The 15,316-nt window shown below is 30.0% G+C and overlaps 2 long non-coding RNA genes across 5 annotated transcripts in view; one reads left to right on the plus strand and one right to left on the minus strand.

The window, feature by feature from the left end:
- Positions 1-5,937: 5,937 nt before the first annotated feature.
- LOC130674379 (uncharacterized) lies at positions 5,938-11,231 on the plus strand. The gene is made up of 3 exons (XR_008991031.1): positions 5,938-6,096; positions 7,540-7,653; positions 10,888-11,231. It is a non-coding gene; the product is annotated as an uncharacterized LOC130674379 (long non-coding RNA).
- Positions 10,948-15,316, minus strand: part of LOC130674380 (uncharacterized) — a 28,995-nt gene continuing 24,626 nt past the window's right edge. For 2 of the 4 annotated variants that reach the window (XR_008991033.1, XR_008991032.1), the window contains 2 exons: positions 14,660-14,761; positions 10,948-14,525 (listed from right to left, as the gene is read on the minus strand). This is a non-coding gene — a long non-coding RNA (uncharacterized LOC130674380). Of the gene's footprint in view, positions 14,526-14,659; positions 14,881-15,316 lie in introns of all 4 variants that reach the window. The other 2 variants (XR_008991034.1, XR_008991035.1) reach the window with 2 other exon arrangements.

Raw genomic sequence — 15,316 nt, forward strand, 5'->3', positions numbered from 1 at the left:
TATTATATTATAGTATAATTTAGAATATAAATAATTATATATTTAGAAATAACTACTTTTTTGCCGTTTTCAATATAAAATTTTATATTTTAAAAGAGTATATCAATATAATATATAATTTTATATTTTGGCATATATTATCATTATAAAAACTCCATATAATATTAGATTATATAAATTAAATATATGTCATTATATAGTATCAATTTATAGGTTTATATATATTATGATTTTATAATTCAAATTATATTATTAACAGTATAATATAATATATAATGCTCTATATAAGCTTGTATATATTAAAAGATATACATGACACTTTTGTGCTTCGAAAAATTTTCAGTTCCATGAATGCTCTTTCGGTATCCTCTAAAACTTATTTTATTTTGAGTAATTATTTTTTTATATTAAAAATTAATGATATAAATGAAAATTTATAGTCATAACGACTCTCTCTACAAACTTCCTTTCAAGTTCGATCTACATACTTAATTTACTCGAATAAAATATATTCTCATTGATACTCACAATCATCGTCAAACTGAAAGTCTTTATTTTTCATATTTTATTTTATATTTTTAGATATATACTGTATTATATAATACAATATACAATTCAATATCTTGAGATTCTCCAACGTCAATTATATAAAAAAATATATTTAACAATATAATATTTAATATATAAAAAAATATATTCTATTATATATCATTCCAATATATGTAAATTTATAATGAATTTTATAAGTTAAAAATTATATTTTATAATTATATTACATATTATGAAAATATGTATATATTTTTTTATAATTTAAATTATAAATCAAAGTATAACTTTGAATTTATATAAATATTATATTTTATTATACATACATTTTTGCCGTTTTATAAAATTATATATTTACGGTATATTTTTTTATATATAATCAAAATATATGTTATTTTCATGCGGGTAATAATTTACATTGTATAAGATTCGTAATTTTTCATTTCTATAAAGTATTTTATTTACATTCGGTTCGATATATAATATGTATTCTCTAAATCTGAAACAGTGTATATATACTACTTTTTAGTGGTTTCCACTGTTTCAAATTTAAAGAGTACCCGGGAAAAAATTGTTTTTATAAAATTTTACAAAATTTTAGTACTAATATTTTATAAAATTTTATGCTGAAAATGGCCTGGTAAAATTTCATCAAATTTAATGAAGTTTTGTAAAATTTTATGAAGTTTTGTAAAATTTCATAAAATTTTACCAGGCCATTTTCAGCATAAAGTTTTATAAAATAATTTATTTTCTGGGATGGGTCACCCATCCAATTCATGTCCAACCTCGATGCTGCCTAACTTTTGTTATTGAAGAATCGTAGCCTACTCCGCTCGTCTATTGGTCACTTGTAGGTTAGGAAAATTCGTGGCTGTATTAATGATTACTCATGAATTCTTCTCAGCCATATTTCATAGCATTAATTTATAATTATATGTAAAAAAAAAGTTCGGAATAATTGAACTACGATTGTTTAATGGACACAAAATTTTAGAGTTAATTAAATTTATTGATTTTTGATGATTTATATTTTTAAATTAATGGCAAAACCTTTCAACTTTTCCTCGAGTAACGGCAATTTAATTTGAATTGCTAGTTGACAATACAAAAGTTTAAAAACATTAAATTCAAAATTATCACATTATGTAATATATATATATATATATATATATATATATATATATATATATATATATATATATATATATATATATATATATATATATATATATATATAAATATGTACGAGAAAGGGGTGGCGGGGGTAGGCAAAACGAGGTACTTCTAAAATGTTATTCAAAAAATTTTTTTTTTTTAAATCTATTATAACCTTCCCAAAATTCTTTTGTAAATATAATTGAGCATTATTTTGAATTTTTTTCGTCAAACTTTTTCAAGAATCGAGTGCCGGTCGAACATGTTAAAGACTTTTGTATCCCGACTAGAATTTTTCATAAGGGCCTGACGAGGTCCTTATCGGGTTAACCTTATTTCAAATAAGGTTCCGATCAGGGTATCCTGACGAGGATCCTGATATGGATGTAACGCATGAGACCCATGAGGTCCTTATCGGGATTGCCTTATCAGGACCTTACCAGGATATCCTCATCACGTTCTTATCAGGATTGCCTTATCAGGTCCTTACCAGGATATCCTCATCAAATCCTTATCAGGAATACCTTATTAGTAATTATTTTTAAAAAAATATGTAATTGCAAAAAAAAAATAAGAGAATTTTAATTCGATCTAGAACGTTATCTATTGTATTGAGAGCATTAATTAGAGGGAGTAAACATATTTATTATTGATGAAAAAATTCCGATAACTGCTGGGCTCGAACCTGCGTCCTTTCGATTCAAAGTCCTTGATGCTATCCACTGGGCTGACATACACAAGTGATCTTGAAAATGTAAATATAATATTCATTATGATGTCAAAGAATAACTGATGAAGAGGTAAAAAATCTGTGCTACAATGATTGACGTGATTTTCATATAAAATTCTTTTGTACTTTTTTTAATTTTTAGCCTGTAAATGGAATATTTAAAGGGATGGGATAACTATTTTTTGAATAAGGATATCCTGACGAGGTCCTGATCAGGAATTCGTCAGGTTGACCCGATAGCAAATAACTTTTTTTTGAATAGGGATATCCTGACGAGGTCCTGACAAGGAACTTGTCAGGTTCGCCCTAATAAGGCAAACCTTATATTAACCTGATAAGGTCCTTATGGTACTTCAGGCAAATCAGGAAGAAATTCTAGTCGGGATTATGATAAAAACTATTAAAAACTCTTTTATCTTGCTTTGCATCCAATAATTGTGTAAAATATAATTTTTCTTAATGTTAATAACTTACAAAAAATTTTAATAAAATCAAACTTATTCAATATTCAGAATTTTTAAAAGTGATAAAAAAAAATTTTTTTTTTCGTTTTTTTTTTTTTTAATTTTTTTCATCATTAAGAATGTATTTCTTTCTCTTGACAACTATTTTTGGTTTTATATTACTCGAAAAAAATTTTTTAAAGCGTAAAAAATCGTTCACTCTCGATTACCTTAATTACTAATTGTTATTTAATAAAAAAAAAAATCAATTCTATAATTTTACTTTATTTCAAAAATTTATCAACTAAAAAAAAAAATTTAATTTTTATAAATTTTTAGTGACCAAATTTGCCTCTTACATAGAGAAACGGCCGAAAAATATGAAAAAATAATTTTTTCGGAAGTTTCGGCTGGTCCATTTTGCCCCAGGTGTTATGCGTAGGGCTAGAAATGTGGATTTATAATAATTTTTTTTTAATTTGACGATAAAAATATGAAAAAATCACTTTTTCAAAATTTTGGGCTTGTCTATTTTGCCTCAAATGTCATGCGTAGGGGTAAAAATGCGCAAACATATCGGATTTATAGTAATTAGTCGAAAAAAAAAAAATTTTTTTTTTTGGTCAAAATTTCAGGGGGGCCGCTCTGCCCCACCCTCCCCTACTTGCTATAAATTCAGAATTTCTAATCGTCATTGTGGCTGAGCTGTTAATGTACTTAGTTAGGGTGTGAAGAAACAGTGAAGACCGGGTTTGATCCCAACGTCGGGCAAATAATGTTATTTTCAAGCTTTGATTTTAAATTATTCCGCGTTTGTATACGTATGTGTGTAAGTGTTAGTTTTGTGTGCATGTGCATCTCGTAAAAGTGATTCCCCATTCAACCTATTATGTATGTGTGTGTGTGTGTCTTGTTCGTCAGTAGGTAGTAGTAGATTATTATTTTAGGAGTGGGGACGAAATTACTATCAGGATTGTAAAAATTACAATCTGGATTGTCACAATTATTAAGATTCTTTTAGTTCTTATAATAGAATTAATTCAAAACGTTTTATGGAAAAATATAATTCTGATTCCGAGTGAAAAAATACCGAAATTTGTGTTTATTTAAATGCTGAGATATACTAGCTATAAAATTTCAGTGCTACTGAAGTATTGTCATTGATTCGAGGTTAATATTAAATCATAATAATATTTATGTTTTTATTAATATAATACACATTAAATTTAATATTGCAGAGTTTATCGCAAACAAATATTCTAATAAAAAAAAAACAATGAAGATTATCAGTGTTATAAGTACGTATCTATCTAGAGCTGGAGATCACGAGGGTGGAAGGTTAACAAGGAAAAAAGATTAAATAAAATAATCTATATTTTATTAAGTTCTGTTATATGTTTTGAATCTTCTTTAAGATCATTAAAATTTAAAATGTTTTTATTTATCAAAATTTTATAATTCTAAATAAATTATATGGTGTTCATATTTACGAATTTATGATATTAATTTCCACTATTAACTCTATAATTTTCGGCCTTGAAACTCCACCACAATTTTGATTTAAAAGCTGGAAGAGTAGGGAGCGCTTAGGCGATGGACGCCAGTGTCGTAATAGTAGGGGAGCCCAGGCGGGGATTTCGGAATTTACTCGAGCGCAGCAGATTAAGATACAGGGGGGTACCTTGTACCCGGTTAAGTACTATAATATGTATAACCAGCGAAGAGGGACAGAAAAGTTGTCATGTATATTATAAACAAGTTAGCTACGGCACTGGCGCGACACGTGCGCCGAACTAAAGAACAGAGAGAGGGAACTTCACGGTTAGACTAACACAATCATAACTCACTTACGCAAGTAAATACTGCGTTCTGATTGGCGCTATCCCCGTTTTGCTCACACTGAGATTCATTACGCTTCCAGAACCTTAAAGGGTTAAGTGTACTGTAAACATTCCCTACACTTTTTTAAGTATTTAAGACTTAGATGGAACCTGGATTTTCGCTTGGATCAACCTTGAATTTATGTTCCGTGAGACTTAGATCGAACCTGCATTTTTTTTTATGGAGCTTGGATCGAATCTAAATTTTTGTTTCCCAAGGCTTGGATTAACTCTGGATTTTTTTTCTCTAAGGGTTGGCCCAAGTCTGTTTTTTTTATTTGCCAAGGCTTGGGGACATTGTTATCATCCTAGGCTTGGACCGATCCTTGGCCCAATGTTTAGCCAAACCTTATCCAAGGCTGGCGACGCTTGGCTCAGGCTCGGTCCAAGCCTTGCCCAGTTGTTCTTTCCCACCTGGGTATCGTGAAAATATTGTTCAAGATGAAAAAAAAATTTTGGTAAAGTTTGAGCTCTTAATATTAATATTAAGAGGTTCCGCTTCGTAATTTTTGATTGTCCATTTAAATAACATGGGGAAAAAAAATTGTTAAGTTTGGAATTTTATGCCTCGACAATCGCTTATCGTACAGTTAAGGTCAAGATATATTTTTGTAGGAAATTAAACGTTCTACAAATGAATCTCTTATCATTTTTGCACGCCTCATAATTTAAAAAATCCATTTGTTCAAAAGTTATTGGAGCTCAAAGTTGTTACAATGAATTTCGAGATCTCTCAATTTTTCCGGTGTACTATCAGACTTATCACAAATTTTCATAGGAACTTCTTTGGAGACAATTTTATTCCCTACAAATTTTTCCAGTAAAGTTTTTTCAAATTCCGCATTGTTTTCTAGTTATTTGCGTTTTGATATCGAGCTCTTGAAATCGATCAGAAGACTATTTTTTGTGGAGCTTGACATCGAAATGAAAATAACTAGATAACAATGCGTTAATGGTCAAGATCATGACATATTTCCAAAAATAAATATTGACATATATGAAGACTAATACATGAGGAATTTTCCACACGACTGTATGACGTTTCATTTGCATACTATTGTTTTGTCAAAAGTTCAATAGGTTTTGATTGATAACGCGTTGGTTTTGTTTATTCAAATTTGTTATTGATAACTTATTTTACAATATTAGACCTGACATTGACTCATGCACAAAATTGTTAGCGTCAGCGATTTGCAGTATGTTACAGTATATTTATTTTTTATGGATATATGCATAATCCTTGAGAACTGGATACAAAAGCTCACATTTCGATCGATATTGTTGCAGACGTCTTCTTCATCTCCAGCATCGCTCGAGTATTCAAAGTTCATATTTTTTTGTAAGTTTATATTTTTAATTCAGTTTTCATATTTTTAATTGATTCCATTCAACGTTTTATCTATAAATTATCTTGTAAATTGAATTCTTATACTCAAATTTACATAAGAATTATATTAAATCTGCACTTTTATTTTGTTTTGTAAGAATAGCTTTCCTTCCAAAAAATGGCCCGTACAAAAAAATATATATATGGCATACTTGCATCGATGTATTGGCTGAATGGGAAATATATGTCACTTATATATTTCTTCGTACACGGAGAGAAATTTATGGTAACAGTTCGTAGTACGTGTATGAAATATCATCCCATACTGTTATGGTAATGATTACTTGGAATTATGGGATATAGGCCCATACTTTCTGGGAAAAGTTCCCATAAGTATGGGAACAATTCCCATCATTATAGTAACAGTTCCCATATCGCATCTGAAATAATTATGGTAATGGTTACCATAATGTTATGGGAACGATTAATATAATATTATAGTAATGATAACTATAATATATATGGGTGCCGTTCCTATAATCAACATTTCAAAAAAACCGGTTACCATTCATTATGGGAACCATTCTCATAATATATTGTAATTGTTATCATAAATTTGCCTCCGTGTACAGAAAGTTTTTTTTTAATGGAAATCAAAAATATTTATGTACATTTTTTTGAACTTCGTGAAAGGTATGAATCAATATTAGGGTGTATCAAAAAAATCGACTAATTTTTTTTTCTTCATTATATCGAAAATATTTTTTGAAATAACAAAAAAAAATAGTGTGAAAATTTGAGCTCTTAATATTAATATTAACAACCGCCGCATCGCAATTTTCTATTTCCCGTTTAAATAACATGGGAAAATTCATTTTTTAAGCTTTGGAATTTTGTAGCTCACGGTGGGACAAATATTTTTAAATGTTTAAGACATATTCTTATGGGAAATTTGACGCTCTACAAAAAAGGTCTCTTATAATTTTTCGATATTTTTATTTCTTCAAAAGTTATTGAAAATTAAAGTTAGATTGACGATAAATTTTCACATTTTTTAAATTTTTAGACGCAACCATCAAGTTGATCGGAAAATTTTATAGGACATTTTTTGTAGAGCATTTTATTTTTTATTACTTACTGTAAATATTAATATTAAGAGCTCAAACTTTCACAGTATTTTTTTTTTGTCATTTCAAAAAATATTTTCGATATAATGAAGGAAAAAAAAATTAGTCAATTTCTTTGACACCCCCTTATTAATATATGTATATTTAATTTGTGCCTTCGCAGCCCACATGTTTGCGTCAAAAAAAAGTTTCTTAGTCCTAAGATAATTATTGTTTTCATTTCATAGTACAAAATATTTTTGCACTAAAAAATACTTTTTTTTTGTGTCAAAAAAAAATATTATTATTCAAATAATTATAATCTCGAGGAAAATTTTTTTTTGTACAGAAATCGTCAAAAATTACAACAATTTCCAAAATGTTCAAAGTGTTGATATTCTCACTTTTGATGATCGCATTGGTAGCAACTGTTAATGCAATTCCGGATTGTACAGGAAGATGGGTACGTGATTATAATTTTATTTATCCAGTGTCCCTAATAGATGCCTATTAGGGTGAGCCAAAAAAACCAACCTACCGAATTTATGTCTTAAAAAGAGTCTGTATATCGAGAAAAAAATTCTTCCTTTGGGCAAAATTTTTAGCTCAGTTTTAAAAGGTGTCGATAGCCATTTGTAATTTCCCATTTAAATTACATGCAAAAGTATTTTTTTTGATTAAAAATATTATAACTTTTGAACCATCCCATACAGGAGCTGCCAGAGTTGAACAACGGGCCCCTACTTGGCCCAGCACTGGGGAACCTAGCTTTGGCACACCTATATTGGCCCAGGCGTGGGCCAGGACTGGGTAACTTAGTCTTGGCCATCCAATGGCAAGCCAGACTTGGGCCAAGACTGGGTAACTCAGCCTTGGCCATTACAATGATTACCCGGGCTTGGGCCAAGACTGGGTAACCTAGCCTTGGCTATCCAATGGCAATCCAGACTTGGGCCAAGGTAGGATTTTCGAAGTTTGGATATACCTATGGTTTATATAACTAGATCATATAAATGTACCAATTTAACGTTAGTAGGTTCGTCCAGTAGCTACCGTTCAGACCCAGTAATCGGAAGGACGGCAGTTCGCGCCCAGAGTCCAGCAGAATTTCCACCGAGTTTTTTTCACATCATTTACCTCCCTTAGATAATTAAACCGTTAATTATCATGAATTCTACGAGGTTAATAATAATAAAAAATTTTTTTTAATTTAATTTATTCGTTTCCTGGAAGCCTGGGCCAGGTCTGGCAACCAAGCATGGGCCAGGTCTGGTAACCAGGCTTGGCCCGAGATTATCATTCCAGGCTTCTACCAAGGCTGGCTTACAAGCCTGGCCGAAGGTTTTACAAAGTTGGGCCAAGTCTCGGCCAAGCTTGGGCCCGTGGTACTTTCCTCTCTGGGATGTGAGATAAAAATTCAGTTCTAGAATATTCTTGTATGGCATTAAATTTCTTTAAAAAAAGTCTTAGGAGTCGAATTTGTAAACTTGATATTTCGTATACTAACAGGCCATCAAAGTCTAGAGTAAACAGAATCATGCAAATTTAAGGCTTTATTATTAAAAATATCAATACTACGTGAAAATTTGTTCTACATGTAGTGTAGTAAAATCACCAACAATATCCACGTTGTTACAAATAATATTTTGTTATCGATCACAATGAAAGAAAAGTATTTGAAAAATCCAAATAAAGCCTTAAATTTATATGATTCTGTTTACTCTAAACTTTGATGGCCTGTTAGTATACGAAATATCAAGTTTACAAATTCGACTCCCAGGACTTTTTAACTTCCCGCTAAGAAAATTGTAAATTTTCAAAAATTCGGGAAGTTATTGGTTTCGGTCCGATTTACGAAAATCGAATTTCCATCAGATGTCGACGTTTCGAGGTCCTAGGAAGCAATCCTGACTAATTTCACGATGATGTCCGAGTGTATGTATGTATGTAAATATTCATAACTCTTGAACGGATAAACCGATTTTTATCTTTGAGGTGTCATTCGACGCGGCTTGTTAATGTCTTGAAGCCGTAAAAATTTGAACTTAATCGGTAGGGTGCGTTCAGAGATATTTCAAAAATAAAATTTTTTCGAAAATGTTTTATTTGGATAACTTTAAATTTGCTCAATGAATTGATTCCAAAATCTAATCAGCTCTAAAACTCTATCAGCCGCGTTGAATGCCACCTCAACCATCAAAATCGGTTCATTCGTTCAAGAGAAACCGTTGACGAAAGAATTCAAAAAAAAATTTTTTTTTGGTTTTTTCGAAATTTCTCAAAAACGACTCGATAAATCGATTTCAAAATTTGATCAGCTTTAGAACTTGATAAAACCCGTCAATTGCCGCCTCAACCATCAAAATCGGTTGATTCGTTCGCGAGATATCGTGGGAGAAAGAAATAGTAAAAAATAGTTTGTTACAAAACCGTAGCATACAAAAGTATTTGCGAGCTCGAAGAGCTCGAAATTGTATTCACAATAGTGTTTTCGAGCTCAACGAGCTCGAAAACAGCGGGGAGTTTTGGGGCTGGCCCGCAGGGTCAACTTATAGAACGATTTTTTTTTTCGATATGTACACGGAAAGAAAATTGTGGGAAGTTTTCCTATGCATTATGGGAATGGTTCCCATAATGGTATGGGAATAGTACCTATACTACTATAGGAATGGTTCCCATATATTATGGGAACCATCCCTATAATAGTATGAGAATAGTTCCCATACTATTATGGGAATGGTTCCCATATCATTAAGGGAATGGTTCCCATAATATTATGGGAACTATTCCCATATCATTAAGGGAATGGTTCCCATAATATTATGGGAACTATTCCCATATCATTATGGGAACCATTCCCATAATGGTATGGGAATCATTCCCATAATGTTATGGGAATGGTTCCCATATTGGTATAGGAACTATTCCTATAATATTATGGGAACTATTCCCATAATGTTATGGGAACCATCCCTATAATATCATAAAATTTTTTTTTTGCACAATGGTGTAGAAATTTCCCAAAATTTGAATTTTCTTGAATGTTTTGTGCTGACAAAAAATTCTTGTTAAAAATTTTAATGTTTTTTTTGCCAAATACGATTTTTTTTTTCAATGTTTGAATTTTTGTTTTTATGTTTAATAATATTTCTGTGTATTGTAGAAGTGATTACCATACTTCTTTAAATTAATTTTTTCATGATAATATGGGAACGATTCCCATAATATTATAGGAATGGTTCTTATAATAGTATGGGAACTATTCCCATAATATTATGGGAATGATTCCCATAATGGTATACGAACCATTTCCATTGCATTATGGGAATCATTCCCATAATATTATGGGATAGTTCCCATAATATTATGGGAATGGTTCCCATAATATTATAGGAATGATTCCCATAATATTATAGAAAGTATTCCTATAAATTATAGGAACCATTCCTATAATTATAGGAAACATTCCTATAATTATAGGAACCGCTTCCATAATTTATGTCCGTAATTCCTATGATGGTATAGGAAAAAATTTCACAAAATTATGGGAACCACTGCCATAATTTTCTTTCAGTGTAGGTCCTTTTTAAGACGTAAATTCGATAGGTTGTTTTTTTTGGCTCACCCTCATGTCTATCAAAGTAAAGTAAACTAAAAATTTTTCATTATTAATTATACAAAAATTTATATTTTTTAGTGTCACCCGAGTCAGGGTTACGACTGCTGCTTCAGTTATATCTGTACATCCGTTTTCTGGCAAGGTACCTGCAAGTTTCCTTTCCCATGATACCAGTTTATTTTCTTCTACCAAAAAAATTAAGTAGGATCAATAGCTTAATAAATATATCCTTAAAAAATTTTGCAAAATAACTGATATTTTTTTAACAATTTAACTAAGCGTTTAAATCTCTGTAACTTTTCAAGAATTGATTTTATGGAATTTTTCAATCAGACCCTGATGTATATAACTATATTTAAACATGTTTTGGTTTTGCTACAAGATTTAATACAGTAATAAAAACAGCAATAACAATGATGAAATATTTATTAATAATTTACAATGAATAATATTCATAATTTTTTATTTCTATAATGTATTTTATTTACATTCGGTTCGATATATAATATGTATTTTGTCCTTCTAAAACACAATGCAATAAACAGTAATTATTCGTACACATATTTGAGCCGTATTGACTAGTGTCTTATAATTAATCGACATAACTTTTGTGCCATATTATTATTTTGTATAATAACTTTAATAATTTAATGAATTTAATAATTTACGTTTCAATAATATATACTCTAGTTAGTAAAAATGTAAGTTAATTTACAAATGGGCAATGTAGTAATCTAGATATGACTCTAAATCGAGTTCAAAATAACACTAGGAAATGAATGGTTATTATTTTAGCTTCATTATTTATTTATTTATTTATTTATTTTATCTGAAATTTATTGTGCCGTAATCGCATTGAAGGCTTACATTATATGCAAATGATACTTACTTATTTTACGAACTGATTAATTGATTAAATAAGTAATACTGTACATGGAGAGAAATTTATGGTAAGCGTACCTAGTACGTTTATGAAATATCATCCCATACCTTTATGGTAATGATTACTTGAAATTATGGGATAAAGGTCCATACTTTCTGGTAAAAGTTCCCATAAGTATGGGAATAATTCCTATAATTATAGTAACAGATCCCATATCGCATGTAAAAAAATTATAAAATGATTACCATAATATTATGGTAACCATTATCATATAGTGATGGTTACAATATATGTGGAGATGGGCACCATATATATGGTCACCATTTCCACATTGTGGTAATGGTTACCACATATATGGTAACCATTACCATAAATATGGTAATGGTAACCATAATTTTATGGTGAGGGTTACCATATACATGGTGATGGTTACCATTTATATGGTGATGGTTACCATATGTATGGTGATGGTTACCATAATGCTATGGTAATGGATACCATATATATGGTAATGGTTACCATATCTATAGTAATGGGTACCATATATATGGTAATGGTGACCATAATTTTATGGTAATGGGTACCATATATATGGTGATGGTTACCATATATATAGTAATGGGTACCATATATATGGTAAACATTTCCACATATGTGGTAATGGTTACCACATATATGGTAACCATTACCATATATGGTGATGGTTACCATGATGCTATGGGAATGGATACCATATATATGTTAATGGTTACCATATATATAGTAATGGGTACCATATATATGGTACTGGTGACCATAATTTTATGGTAATGGGTACCATATATATGGTGATGGTTACCATAATGCTATGGTAATGGATACCATATATATATTAATGGTTACCATATATATAGTAATGGGTACCATATATATGGTAAACATTTCCACATATGTGGTAATAGTTACCACATATATGGTAACCATTACCATATATGGTGATGGTTACCATGATGCTATGGTAATGGATACCATATATATGTTAATGGTTACCATATATATAGTAATGGGTACCATATATATGGTGATGGTTACCATAATGCTATGGTAATGGATACCATATAAATATTAATGGTTACCATATATATAGTAATGGGTACCATATATATGGTAAACATTTCCACATATGTGGTAATGGTTACCACATATATGGTAACCATTACCATATATGGTGATGGTTACCATGATGCTATGGTAATGGATACCATATATATGTTAATGGTTACCATATATATAGTAATGGGTACCATATATATGGTAATGGTGACCATAATGTTATGGTAATGGGTACCATATATATGGTGATGGTTACCATAATGCTATGGTAATGGATACCATATATATGGTAATGGTTACCATATATATAGTAATGGGTACCATATATATGGTAATGGTTACCATATATATAGTAATGGGTACCATATATATGGTAATAGTGACCATAATTTTATGGTAATGGGTACCATATATATGGTGATGGTTACCATAATGCTATGGTAATGGATACCATATATATGGTAATGGTTACCATATATATAATAATGGGTACCATATATATGGTAATGGTGACCATAATTTTATGGTAATGGGTACCATATATATGGTGATGGTTACCATAATGCTATGGTAATGGATACCATATATATGGTAATGGTTACCATATATATAATAATGGGTACCATATATATGGTAATGGTGACCATAATTTTATGGTAATGGGTACCATATATATGGTGATGGTTACCATAATGCTATGGTAACGGATACCATAATATTATGGTAACGATTTCTATATTGTTATAGTAATGATAACTATAATATATATGAGTGCCGTTCCTATAATCAACATTTCAAAAAAACCGGTAACCATTCATTATGGGAACCATTCTCATAATTTATTGTAATGTTACCATAAGTTTCTCTTCTTGTACTTTGTTATCGTTTATAAAATTTGTCTAAATTTAAAAAGCTGTAACTTTGGTTAAAATTGTTGGATTTAAACAAAAAGACAACGATTTGAAGCTCGAGATGTAAATTTCCATAGCTTTTCAGTTCTCATTAAGTAGCTTAAACAACCCTTAGTCTTAAATAAAATCCGAAAGATAATCCAAAAGTTACAGCTTAAAAACGAAAATTGAATCTTGAAATTCTATATTTTTGACCAGCAAGAATGTCCTGTTATTATCTCTGTATGTTTCAAAATGTCTATTCCAGAGATTAGGCACTCAAGGGTTAATATAAGAAGCATTAGTATCATCCGCTGTACTATCGCATTTGAAAATTTCTATGATAATTTTGAACTTTAATTATTAATCTTATTTCCAATCACTGGATACCTCTCAGTTCTTTTAATTATCATTTTTACTTCAAATTTTATTTTCAAATTGAAATAAAATATAAAAATTTTCACTTCAGACATGACCCGATACTTTTTTTAATATCAACCGCATTGTTAATACTATGAAATATATAACACTTTATACATATATTTTTGACAGACAATCACATTCATTATATAAATTTTTGGCATATATAATTTATTTTGTAAACAGTTACAAGTCAATATGGACAGAACTTCGAATTTCTTAAAAGACAATTTTAAAAACTTTATAAAATAAACGAATGTAAAAATATGTAATTAGCAAATACTTAAAATCAATCAATAAATTTGATATTTCAATAATGCGTATAAAATTATTTGGAGAATCCAAAAGTGCACACCTCAAACGCTCATGATATATTTAAAAAATCAATTCATTATTCTAAATGATCGAAGCGCGTATTCCGTCTCAAGAACCTAGAAATAAAAATTTATCTGTTTAATTATCAAAAATTATTTAATGGAAGTAAAATATCGGCGGTTCTTCGTTGATCCTCTGATGAAAATTTAATTTAAGGAATAAATAAATTGAAAATAAAAAAAAAACTAACCTAAAAGCATTGAATTTTTTTGTTTTATTCAAATGTTCTGCTGGATGCCTTCAACAGTTTTTGTCTCAGTTGTAATATTGTTCGTCTGCAGCTGTCACGCCACTGTTGGTGTGTAGGTGGCATTCGACGGAAATGGAAATGAAGTAATAAAAAAATAATGAAACAATATATGGCCGCGATTTATACAAATAATGCGATCCAGTTTTACCCTAGAAGCATTCCTGGCAGATCAGAGTTACGGTAATTACCGTCATTTACGATATTTGAAAAAATTTTACGGTATAATACCATATTTTACTGTAAAATACCGTAATTTAGGGTAAACGGGGGATTCTGCGCTAATCGTACGTTATTTTGGGTGAAATTGCCGTATTTTACGATAATTCGCTGTAAAATACCGCAAATTACCATATGTTGTGGTAAATTGTAGCAAATGCGCTGTATAAATACCGTAGCTTACGGTATATTACGGCAAAATGCGGTAATATTACGTAAGTCATATTTGCCAATGATTGTTTCAAGCAACCCTAGTAGATTCCAATTACGTGAAATTTCGGTAATTACCGTAATTTATCGCAATTTGCGATATCTAGCAAAATTACCGCAATTTACGGGAAATTGCGACAATTTGCCGTAATCTGCCGTAGTTTATGGCAT

The sequence above is a fragment of the Microplitis mediator genome, chromosome 9 (genome assembly GCF_029852145.1).
Source record: "Microplitis mediator isolate UGA2020A chromosome 9, iyMicMedi2.1, whole genome shotgun sequence".
Lineage (NCBI taxonomy): Eukaryota > Metazoa > Arthropoda > Insecta > Hymenoptera > Braconidae > Microplitis > Microplitis mediator.